The sequence below is a fragment of the Geotrypetes seraphini genome, chromosome 2 (genome assembly GCF_902459505.1).
Source record: "Geotrypetes seraphini chromosome 2, aGeoSer1.1, whole genome shotgun sequence".
Lineage (NCBI taxonomy): Eukaryota > Metazoa > Chordata > Amphibia > Gymnophiona > Dermophiidae > Geotrypetes > Geotrypetes seraphini.
Window position 1 is genome coordinate 439,460,184 of NC_047085.1, and position 12,777 is coordinate 439,472,960.

General features: G+C 41.6%; 1 protein-coding gene across 10 annotated transcripts in view; it reads left to right on the forward strand.

The window, feature by feature from the left end:
• KIAA1217 (KIAA1217 ortholog) overlaps nucleotides 1-12,777 on the forward strand; it is a 1,295,419-nt gene that overhangs the window by 541,675 nt on the left and 740,967 nt on the right. Inside the window, exon 1 of one of the 10 annotated variants that reach the window (XM_033931368.1) lies at nucleotides 9,988-10,199. The exons of the other annotated variants lie outside the window; for them this stretch is intronic. The gene's annotated coding sequence lies outside the window, so the exon portion shown is untranslated. Of the gene's footprint in view, nucleotides 1-9,987; nucleotides 10,200-12,777 lie in introns of those variants that run through there. 10 annotated transcript variants of the gene reach the window in all.

Genomic DNA, 12,777 nt, shown 5'->3' on the forward strand with positions numbered 1-12,777 from the left:
TTATTAACATCAGGAGTGTTGGTTGATTGGAGCAAGTTTCAAGTTTCAAGTTTATTGAGTTTTAATATACCGACCATCAGCAAGTATCTGGCTGGTTAACAATAAAAATTTAAAAAGATAAATAATTAAAAAATAATGAAAGTGCACACCAAGGACATAAACTGGACAGACATGAAAGTGAGGGTTACTGTTTAAATCAACCTTCCCTTTTCTTTTGAATGAGGTCTCCTATACTGAATATGCTTTAGAGCAGAGGTGTCAAAGTCCCTCCTTGAGGGCCGCAATCCAGTCGGGTTTTAAGGATTTCACCAATGAATATGCATGAGATCTATTTGCATGCACTGCTTTCATTGTATTCATTGGAGAAATCCTGAAAACCAGTCTGGATTGTGGCCCTTGAGGAGGGACTTTGACACCCCTGCTTTAGGGGAAACCTTTCATTATACAACAGCCAGTATAGGGGCATCCACAATAGGGATAGAGGAAAAGAGAGAGGGGTTAGACAGCTGATGGGCCAGAAGGGTGGAAGGGAGGGGAGGGAAATGCTGCACCATAGGGATGGGGTGGAGGGAAGGCAGTGAGGACAGGGAAATCCCAGATTATAGGAGTGGAGGATAGTGAAGGGGAAAGGGGACAAGGAAATATTACAGAATCATAGGGGTGGAAGAGAGAAATGGGAGGGACAGAGATGCTGGGCTACAAGTATTTGCATGTCTCTCTCACCTCACACACAGAAAATGTTGAGATACAAATATGTAGGGAAGGAGAGGGAAGCTAGATGTTGGATATGGTGGGCCATGTGAAAGAGACTGAAGAGATTGTCAAGATAAGTGAAAGAAGGATGGTGAGTACAGAAGGTATAGAAGTATATTAATGGGAGAGAGTGAAAGATGGGGAACTAGGAGGCTAGGGAAGGAGTGAAGCAGGAAAGATAGGAGAGCTAGGAGGTAACAGAAGGAGATGGAAAGTTGATTGATAATATAGATGGAGAATTGAAGAGTGAGCAAATGAAATTTGAGTGTGCAGACAGAGAAGAAAAAGAGAGGAAAACTTCAGAGATAGATGTGAAAATGGAGTAGGTTAGGAAAGTTGAGAAAGGACAAATGGGTCAGTTCCTTCTAGGAAGAGAGACAAAGAATTACAGGAAAGCAAAAGAGAAAAACTGCAACCAACATGATTGGAAAAATTAAATGCCCAGGCAACAAAGTCAGAAAAGGTGTTTTATTATGAATTTATTAAGTGGAGTATGTTAGCTTAGGGTTATGTTCATCATGGATGTATTTATGTTTTGTTCAGTACATGAGAAAATGCATGTTTCTATTTCTTCCATTCCATTCCTAGTTTGACTTCTTGGAGTTCCCAGTTCAAATTTTGTCTTAATATTTCTAATTCTAATTTGTGATCTGCTTTTGGTGAGAGCCTGTGTTATCCATGTGACTGAGATGCAATATACTGTTTGCATGCAGTTCCTGTGTAGAACTTTGTAGCAATCCCACTTTTCAGTTGTACCAGTAGTAGATGTATTGGTATTCTAGAGCCCCATGTTAAATTTGTAGTGCTTCCTATTTTTAGGTAGGGTTCATGTTTGAATTATAGGAGTAAGTGCTGCTGTTGTGTAGCAGGCATGCTACATGTATATTGAGAAATTTTTTACAGGTTTAGTACTCTTTCATAATGTGCCTGGTAGTGGAGAGATTATATTGCTAATACTCAGAAGACATGAGAATCAGAATTTTTTGTTTGTTTGTTTTGGAATGGTAATTTCCATGGAGAAATGTGCTAGTTTTGATGTATCCCTGTTGTTAGGTATACAGACAGATTTTTGTGTGTGTGTATGCAGAAAATGTTTACATTTTTAATTCATAAGAACTGCCATATTATGTAAGACCAAAGGTTTCTGAGGTAGAGGCCAACTGAATTACAGCTTCGGCACTAAAACCACACAAAATCTAGATTTGACCATGTTTTGGTTTTGGCTGAGAAAATCTCCCCTAGCCCCCCACAAAAGACACTGCTGCCATCATCCCACTGCCCTCACCAGGTCTGCATTGGAAGTCCTGATTATTTAGTGGCCTCTTCAGGGCATCAGCAATTCCCTCTGCCAATCCCAGCTCTGTAGTCAAAATGGCTATTGTGATTTCCTGCAGCAGCTTCTCGAGACTGCTGTGGGAGGTCATGGCACCATTTTAAGATTGGACCTGACATGGGCAGGGGTAACTTGAAATCACTCCTGCCATGAAGAGGCCATTAAACCACTAGGGCTCCAAAATAAGCCAGGAAGGAGCAATGGGTAGTGGGAGAGCAGCAGCTTTTGGTTGGGGGGGAGGCAGCAGCCCATTTTGGGTTAAGGGCTGTGCTGCCTGGTTTTGGCTAAAAATGTGTAGCAAATTTTGGCCATAGATTTGCTTTCAAACGGAAATATTCCAGTTTTTGTAATCCTCTGCTGTGAGGGTCATATATGCAGTGTATCATCTATACAAGTTGAGAACCACTGTAACTATTCATCCTCTTGGTGTCTGTAGTAAGTTGTCTAAAATGTTATTAATATAGTGGATCTGTTTACAACAGGAGTGTATCATGTATATCAGTGGTTCCCAACCCTGTCCTGGAGGACCACCAGATCAATCAGGTTTTTGGGATAGCCCTAATGAATATGCATGGGAGAGATTTGCATATAATGGAGGTGACAGGCATGCAAATCTGCACCATGCATATTCATTAGGGCTATCCCAAAAACCCGATTGGCCTGGTGGTCCTCCAGGACAGGATTGGGAACCACTGATGTATATCACAAACATGTTGTTTCAATATGTTTCCTTCCTCCAGAGGGGTTTATGTTTCTTCCATCTGTGTTATACTATGGTTCCCCCCCCCCCCATCTAGCCTCTCATGATCCTTCCTCATTCTTGAAGTTTGCAAAATGGCAAATCAGGGACCATATTTTAGCAGGGAAGGTACATAAGAACATAAGAATTTCCATACTGAAACAGACCAAAGGTCCATCAAGCCCAGTATCCTGTTTCCAACATTGGCCAACACAGGTCTCAAGTACCTAGCTAGATCCCAAGAAATAAAACAGATTTTATGCTGCTTATCCTAGGAATAAGCAATGGATTTCCCCAAGCCATCTCAATAATGGCCTATGATCTTCTTTTTTAGTAAATTAGCCAAACCTTTTTTAAACCCTGCTAAGCTAACTGATTTCACCACATTCTCTGGCAACAAAGTCTAGAGTTTAATTGTACATTATGTGAAGAAATATTTTCTTCGGTTTGTTTTAAATCTACTACTTAGTAGCTTCATTGCATGTCCCCTAGTCCTAGTATTTTTGGAGTGAACAAGCGATTCAGATCTATCCTTTCCATTCCAGTCATTGTTTTATAGACCTCTATCATATCTCTTCTCTTATTTGCTTTCTTAGTTGCTGCCACACATTGAGCTGAGGGTTTCAACGTATCCTCCATGATGACACCTAGATCGTTTTCCAGGGTAGTGACTCCTAATGTGGAACCTTGCATCATGTAGCTATAGTTCGAGTTCTTCTGTCCCACATGCATCACTTTGCACTTGCTCACATTAAATATCATCTGCTGTTTTGATGCCCAGTCTCACAGGGTCCTTTTGCAAATTTTCACAATTCTTTTGCAATTTAACAACTTTGAGCAACTTTGTGTCATCAGCAAATTTAATTATCTCACTAGTGAGATCTCTAGGGGGTTAAAATCAAGGGGGGGGGTAGGTCATTGGAGTGGGCAGACTTGATGGGCTATGGCCCTTTTCTGCTGTCATCTTCTATGTTTCTATGTTTTTAAATCATTAATAAATATATTAAAAAGCAGTGGTCCCAGCACAGACCCCAGTTCTTTATCCATAATAAGACATTACCTCCTATCCCATGACTTTCTAATTTCCTCAGAAGTCTTTCATGAGGTACTTTGTCAAATGCCTTTTGAAAATCCAAATACACAATATCAACCGGCTCACCTTTATCCATGTGTTTGTTCACCCCTTCAAGGAAATGTAGATTGGTGAAGCAAGATTTCCCTTGACTAAATTAATGTTGGATTTCTCATTAATCCATGCTCTTGTATATGTTCTGTCATTTTGTTCTTTATAATAGTCTCTACCATTTTGCCCGGTACCGACATCAGACTCACCGGACTATAATTTCCTGGGTCACCTCTGGAACCCTTTTTAAAAATTGGCATTACATTGGCTACCCTCCAGTCTTCTGGTACTATGCTCGATTTTAAAGGTAATAGCCTCAAGTTGTAAAAGTCTTCTATATTTAAATTATTTCAAATGTACGAGTCCATGGAACAAGGAGGGGTAAGAGCTGGCTGGATTAATTAGCAGAGAGCTAACAAAAAAACAAATCAATGGATGTCTCTCTCAGATTTATCATGGAAGGAGTACATGAGCTGCTAATTTAATTCTTTCTGCTCTTTTAATTTGTTAGGCTGCAGTAAGTTGCTTTTTTAATATGAAATTTAAGAAAATGTTTGTCAATTTAAGAACATAAGAATTTGCCTCCACTGGGTCAGACCAGAGGTCCATCGTGCCCAGCAGTCTGCACCTGCGGCAGCCCATCAGGTCCATGACCTGTCAGGTTATCTTGATTTAGCCCTATAGCCCCCTTGTTTTTATCTATACTCTTTCCATACTCTTATCTACCCCTATCTGTATCCCTCAATCCCCCTATCCTTCAGGAATCCATCCAATCCCTCTTTGAATCCCCAGATCTTTGCTATGACTGGCTGGGGATTCCTATATTTACCTATCGTATTTTGCAATGAACACCTTGGCTGTTCTAAATTGGTCTGCTGGCCTGAAGTGCTAAACTGAGTCCTGGGACTGACTTACAAGAACAGTAACTTAATACAGAAGCACTGACCTATTCTTCATGAATCTCTTTATCGGTAGTGGCACATTAAATTTCTTTTAATCCTCAGACCCCCAAGTCCCACATTAGCCTATACTTTGAGAAGTAAATTTTGGATCCTTATTTATGGTTCTTCCTTTTCCTAGCTGCTTTCAAATCCACAATTCCCAAGTGGTCCATCCAATTTACACATATTGGGATATTTGTATTTGGGCCACTATAAGAATGCATGAGTCTCTTCCAGCTCCTTCAGACTTTCTTTTTTCTCAAATAACCTTCTGATTGTTTTTGGCTTCATATCACCACATCCCTCTTTCCTTTTCTTTTGAAATCAGCCATAGCAAAGCAGGATGAAGTGTGTGGAAAGAAAATTCGTATTGATTTTGATCCTTGCCTTTTACCTCTGCAGAAGACTTAAGTTTATAACAATATATCAAACCCTTTTAACACTGCAACCACTTCATGCTCTGAACAGCCAACCCTGGGACCAAAAGGAAGCAATGTATACTGCGCTCGAGCAAAGAAAGATTTATTAGGATTGTACAGAAAGAAAGGCTACGTGAGCTGTTTACCATTTGTGCTATGAGAGAGGCAGAGAAACGTGGCTTTAATTCTCCTAAAGGGAACCGTGGACTTTAAGGCCAGCTAATTTCATGGGACTTTTGTCCTGGCTCACAGATCAGTCTTCCACCATCATGGGGATAGCTGTTTATTAGTGAGGGGCACAGCCAAAAAAGATTTTCCATTTGTTTTGGGGGGTTTGTTCTTTATTTGTTCCCTGCCTTCATTTTTACTTCATGTATGGAATGCATGTTAGAACTTTCTAATAAACACAAATCAATTGTAAATGCATTAATTTATAGGTTTACATGCATAGCATCAGTTTTTGCATGCACTAAAATTTTAAAGTACCTATAAAAATCTGACTGTGTACTAGTGAATACACATCTCTAGTGTTTGATACCTTAGTCTTCTAACCAGTGCCGGTTCATTGAAAATCACAAATCCATAGAGGGGCAGAATCGAAAGGAATGTCTAAGTCAGTTTTCATCCAAGTCGCAAGTCGTCTAAAGTAAAAAACAGCTTAGGACACATTTTCGAAAAATACGTCCAAATTTTTTTCCCTTTCGAAAATCGTCTAAGTATTCGTCCTGCCGATCTGATCGTCCAAGTCGCTAAATCATCCATCTTTATACCACATTTTCGTCCAAGCCAAAAACACCTAGAACAAGCCCTATTGGACGTGGGAGGGATCTGCAAAGTGATGGACTGAATACCCAGACATGGCACCTAAATAGTGGGGTACCTTAAAGGGCACTACTGTGAACTTCACAAAAAGGGTGCCATGTCATCATCTCACTACAGCTCCCATATAGGTCATGGTGAGCCCTCCAAACCACCTCCAGAATCCCCTAGATCCACTTAACTACCACCCTATTAGCCCTTATGGCTGCAGAAGCCACTTATATGCCAGTACAAAAGGGTTTTGGGGTGTATAGGGGAATGCACATCAATGCAGTGATTACAGGGGCTTATGGGCATGGGTCCTCCTCTCTAAGGATCCCTAACCCACTCCCAAGATGACTTAAGCTGCCTCTGTGCAGGATAACTAGGCTTTCCTATACCAGGTTGCCAGGTGATGTTCTGGAGGCTGAATTTTATAAGTGTGATTACGATTTTTATGGGGTTGGGGGGGTCGGTGATCACTGGGGTAGTGTGTGGGGGTCTGTATTACGTGTTTGCAGTGCTTATCTGGTGACTTTAGGTGGGTTTTTGTGACATAGACCATGTTTTAAATGGTCTGTGTCACAACGTCCAAGTTCCGTCTAGGCTCTGTTGTAAAACTTTTGGTTATACATGCTGTACGACTAAGTCTAAACCTGCCCACATCCCGCCCAAATCCCACCCTCGACACTCCTCCTGAAACGCCCCGTTTAGCTATGGTCGTTCAGCGGCACTATGAAGGCCTAGGTCATTTAGAAATATGTCCAAACCCCAGTTTAATTATCGGCACTTGGACGTCTTTCGTTCATGATCGTCCAAGTGCCAACTTAGGCCGGTTTTTGGACGTTTTTCTCTTTCGATTATGAGCCCCATAATGTATGGGTTAGTGATTAAGGAATACTAACAATTTATATTGCTTACCTAGCTATTTAAAGATTTAGCCAACTCAAGACCACAGTATTTGAAAGAATTGATATCCAGGATTTAGCTCATGCCTTTTTCAGTAACTCTAGGCAACTTAACTTTCATGTAGAGTAAACATAGAAATATGATGGTAGATAAAGGCCAAATGGCCCATCCAGTCTGCCCATCCACAGTAACCATTATCTCTTCCTCTCTCTAAGAGATCCCACATGACTATCCCAGGCTTTCTTGAATTCAGACACAGTCTCTGTCTCCACCACCTCTTCCGGGAGACTATTCCACGTATCTACCACCCTTTCTGTAAAAAGGGCCCCATAGTTATTTAGCATTGAGAAAGTGAAATATCAAGAAGTTAGTACACTGTGTCTTTTCTAAATGGATGCAAAAGTGTTCTGAAGGGAATGCTGCTGGGACCTGAATGCCAGCAAGTTTCTGACAAACCATTTACACATCAGTGACCAACGTAAATAGAGCGACATGTCCTTTTCATCCCTAAGGGGAATGCTAGAACTCTGAACTCTTAGATAAAGGCTACATGACAACATCAAAGCAGTTCTCTCTTTTAGCTACACACAAAAGTGCACACGCATTTACTGGGCACACTGTAACACAGAGAAAAAAAATATTTGACTTGGCACTCATTTGAAACTTGTGCTAACTCACCCATTAGCTGCAGTTAAATGCTACTGTGTGCCAAGCATATTAACATCCTGATGTTTGGATGTGAGGCAAACACTGAATGCTTGAAATGTACAAAAATAATCTTTCCCAGATTTAATTTTCCAGATCATTCTTTCAGCACTTGAAGCAGTTTCTGGCAGGTAGGAATGGCAACCAGTGGGCAGCAAAGAGCCCTGAAAATGTTTACAAATGTTTGAACTGCTCAGTAAACTGTGACTTAAAAAAACAAGTTGAAGATTCTGGAAACTCAAGAAACACTTGTTTCCTAGTCTTGCAAGGGTCTATATTCAGAAGTATTTATGTGGTTAACTTCAGACCAGTGGCATGCCTGGTGGTGCGGGAACCCGGGGCGGAGCACCCTCCTTTGCCTTTTGGCCAGAACAACCCCCCCCCCTCATCCAGGCATTGGGAAGGGGCATGTATTGGTTGTGCGCTGCCTGCGGTTGGCTGTTGACTCTGATGGACCCCACCTCGGAACAGGAAGTTGATGTCAGAGGGGGTGGAGTCTAGGAGAGCCGAAGGCTGCACACAGGCAATCACTCCAGCACCCTCGAGCTCCCTGCACCTGATGCGGAATGCCCCCCACCCCGCCCTTGGTACGCCACTGCTTCAGACGTTAACTGGATAAATGTTTGGTTTTAAATTTCCCGGACTGCTAGATGCATGACTTATGGCCAAACATCTGTTTAAAACAAGGAGGACTTGGAAAAAGGGTTTAAAGTAAATTTAGCTGGATAACGGTGATATTCAGACACCATCCAGTTAATGTTGGTGAATAAGTCAGTTGCAGATATAGCAGGCCTAAGCTATTTAGGTTTCTTTAACCAGTATTGGGGTCCTTTTACTAAAATATGCTAAAATTTGCAAGTAATCTAGCTTAATACAGGATTTTTCTGCACAATATCTGCAAATGTCACATATCTGTTTTTTGTAAGGAATTTTTTTTTTCTTTTTGCAGGTCATTAGCTCTGCAAAAACTTAATGAAGAAGCACTTAGCTCCTTCTATTTAGAAGGCATTCCTATGTTATGGTTGTGTTAACCAGTTAGCGCACAATAATTATAATGTAAATACATCCATTCCCCACCCCTCCCAAAAATATATTTATAAAACAGGAGAAAATCCCACAAAGTTCTGTAACAAATTTGTGTGGTAGCTTGTTCTTGTGCCCTTTAATAAAAGGGACCCTATATTCAGTGTAGAGACTGACTGAATTTCCGTTTCAGTTTCAACTTATGCTGTTTCCTATCTCAAAATGGTCGATGGGTCTTCCCACAGCAGTCTTGGCAGCCATTTTGGCAAGGTAAAGAATGAGGATTGCTCCATTAGACCACCAGAAGATTTAAAGGTAGACCTGCATAACATTTAAGATCCTGTTTGGTATTTGCCCTTTAATAATTCCTTTGTCTTGGAATTCAAAAAGATATGGTCTAACTCAGTGGTCTCAAACCCTTTGCGGGGCCACATTTTGGATTTGTAGGTACTTGGAGGGCCGCAGAAAAAATGACAAAGTTAGACAAGTTCCTGCTGAACCAGAATCTACACAGGTAAGGCTAGTCTCAGTTAGAGCACTGGTTTTTGACCTAAGGGCTGCTGTGGGATTGGACTGCTGGGCATGATAGACCACTGGTCTGGCCTAGCAGTGGCAATTCTTATGTTCTTAAGATTTATTGCACCCACATTTACTATTGGAAGCTTGTGCATTAACATTGTTTCTCAAGTAAGCGTGCACTAAGATTTAGGGCTCATTTTAGTTACTAAGCTGTGATAGTAGTTTTAGCGCGTGCTTAGCGCACGCAGAATTTCCAAGTGCGCTAGACGCTAATGCCACCATTGAGCTGGCGTTAGTTCTAGCCGCGTAGTGTGGGTATAGTGCGCGCAATACTGAGCGTGCTAAAAACGCTATCGTGGCTTAGTCAAAGGAGAGCCCTTAGTACCTTTTATAGATTTAGACAGTGACAGTGGTTATAAAAAAAAAGCAAAACTATAGGGTAGAAAAGGGTCAATAAACAAGGGCAACAACTGTCAGTTTAGGGCTACTTTTCTAAATTTCAGCCAAGGGAGGAGGGAAGGTTCCCCTTCATGGAAGAGAGGCAGGGAGGACTTATGGTCTTGGAGCTGATAAAAACTTGAATATTCAGTGTAGCTGGAGAGAGAACAAAACCAGGAGCTTTCTCGTTTGCCTTTTTTTTTTCCCCCCCAGAGCAGGATGGGAAAGGGATCATGTGGCAGGATCACAAGGGGGCCAGTCTGAAGTGCTGGCGGGTAAAATCTCCTAGTAAACAAAGCAGCTCCCCTCCCCCTGTCCTCAGGGCAGGAAGTCGTCCATGTGTTTTCCTTGTGCGGAGGTCACTTCAGAAGCTGCTCGGAGGAGCCCCGAGGTACAGCCCATCATTCCTGCAGGGAAATGTCAGGGGCAGATGTCTAAAGCCTCTTCCTGCTCAAAGGGCTTTCTTTCACTCCTTTCAATTACCGGAATAATTGTGCAAGTGAGTACATTGGAAGGGGTCCCCCCCCCCCCTATAGAGGACTAATATTTGCAATCTTTTTAAAAAAATATGCTAAATGGTTGTCATGCTAATCAGGATGATTTTTCAAACTAAGAAAACGAGTTGCTTTGCATCCCCTTCAGGAAATTCCTTTAAAGAATCATGTCCCTGTTTTGGAAAAGGATTTTTCACGGTCCTGTGGCTTTTGGGAAGGGAGCCCGAGAGGGTTTTAAAGAATTTGCTAATCGAGCAGTTTACTAGACATTAATGGGTAAAATGGGGCTCGATTTTCAATTACTGTATATACATCTTCTGGCAAGTCTTGGTGCTGTTTCGTTTTGTGTCTCAGTTCAGCTTTATTTTCGGAAGCTAATTGGCAGAGCAGTTTTACTTCCCCAAGTGGAAAACAAAACGCTAGAAACAACTTAGTCCATGTGATTATTTTGGGGAGTGGCGGTACAGTAGGGCACAATGAGGAGGAACTGGAGTCCTGAAGACGCTGAACAGCAGAGCTGCCATCCCAAATGTCAAAGGAGGCAAGGTTTCATTTTCTTAATAAAGGTCAAAATTACTTTCCCAAACTATATTCATAAAGGAAATCAATTAAGAGGCACAGGATCACATGTAGCACTGTATACTGTATATTAAGACTTAAATCCTAAATATATTGTGCCCTGCTGGTGTTCTTGGCATTTTACAATTGCAGTGCTGACAGGCCCAGCAGAAGTCAGGGGTCGGTGTAAGTAAAATGAGGGATCCCTACGAGGGTCAAGATAAGGAAATTGGGTCAGCAGAGTGGGCAGACTTGATGGGCTGTAGCCCTTTTCTGCCGTCATCTTCTATGTTTCTATATTTCTAAGTTTTTAAAACTGCTGTCTTAGGCCAATGGACTAGGGTGCATTAATAGGCGATATGTTAAAGTAAGGTTTGCAGTTCTATTTGTGAAATCTTGTGTGATTTGTTTGCTGCCTTGCTGGATATTGCTGCAAAATCTGTTCAGAACATAGGTACAGAGCTGTGTAATTAAGTGCATCGTCTCTTTTCCTAAGTTCTGGTGTACTAAATCATGCAAATGACAGTGAGAAACTTAACTCTGGGAAATATACCATAATTAAGGTTTAGTTTTTTAAATTATAGCAGCATTATTACAAGAAATTCCATTCATTCTCATGTAGTTAACATGAACCATTCATATTAATTAATGGACAGTAGTGGCCCATTTGATCAGAGCTTAGTGCATCAACCTCTAATAAGGTTTTGGACATGTTCCTTCCTGTGGTTTCTGAAGCCTATGGGTAGCCATTCTTAACCCAGGCCTTGGAACACACCCACAAGCTATTATGCACCGGACAGATTTGCTTGCACTGCCTCTGTTGTATGCAAACTTGTCTCTTGCATATTCATTTTCGATAGCCTGAAAAGCAGACAGGCTAGGGGTGTTCTAAGGACTAGGCTGCAAACTCCTTATGAAGGTAATCTTATGGGTCATCCAAGGAGGAAGTCCAAGTAGGCACCTTTTGGGGGAGCTATTTTATAAATAGAAAATAAGTGTCTGTCCTAGAAAATTACCTCACAAAACGTACAACATTTGTCAGTAAATGCACTTTTGTACATTTAAACCTGCTTGAGAGTTGGTGTAAAAGCACACACTTTTGAACTATGTGTCTATCATGTATAGTAGACTCTCAGTTATCCGGCACTTATGGGGATTGGTACATGTCAGATAAATGTAGTTTCTGGTTGCTTAAGAGTTACTATTAAAAATAGGCCTAACTAATACTATACCCCATAACACACCATAAACTCTGCATTGACTTGATATTAATATTGAAATACAGTAAATAAAAGCAAAAAATTCCCCTATCCTAAGGCCTGAAATTCCTCTCTGCCTTTTCCTTCTCAGGTTCCAGTTCTCTCTGTTCTCTCTCTCTCACTTTAACTGCAGTTTTGTCTCTCTTCCCACCTCCCTTTTCTGGTCTGAATTACTCTCTCTTCATCTCTCTATCATCCTCCCACCCCCACTTGAAGGTCCAGCATCTGTTCCTTCCTTCCCACCCTCCTTTACTACTACTGCTACTACTTATCACTTATATAGCACTTAAAGGTGTACGAAGTGCTGCACATTTTGACATTTATAGACGGTCCCTGCTCAGAAGAGCTTACAATCTAACTTGGACAGACAGACATGACATATAGGGTTGGGGATGCAAAACCTCCTTAATGCTTCTCCCACTTAACTTATGAGGGCTTTTTTTTTTAATGGCACAGATGTTGTGTGTGTGTTATACATGCACAATATCTGCCATAAGTTAAAAAAAAGTGAGCTGCTCCCTCCCCAGTGATGCTCCCCCTGGTACCAAAATAGAGGCAGAAGGGATGCCCACTCCCTCTTGTCACTACACCCCCCCCACCCCCCACACACACATACTGCTGAACTGATCCACCTCCCCCTTTCCAGGACCCCCTGAACCGATCTCTTCCCTCCCTAAGTTTAACAAAAATCGGCAGAAGAGATGCCCACTTTTTTCCTGCCAAACAATCCCCCACACCCCCTGAACCTCTCCCGTACTTCAAATCT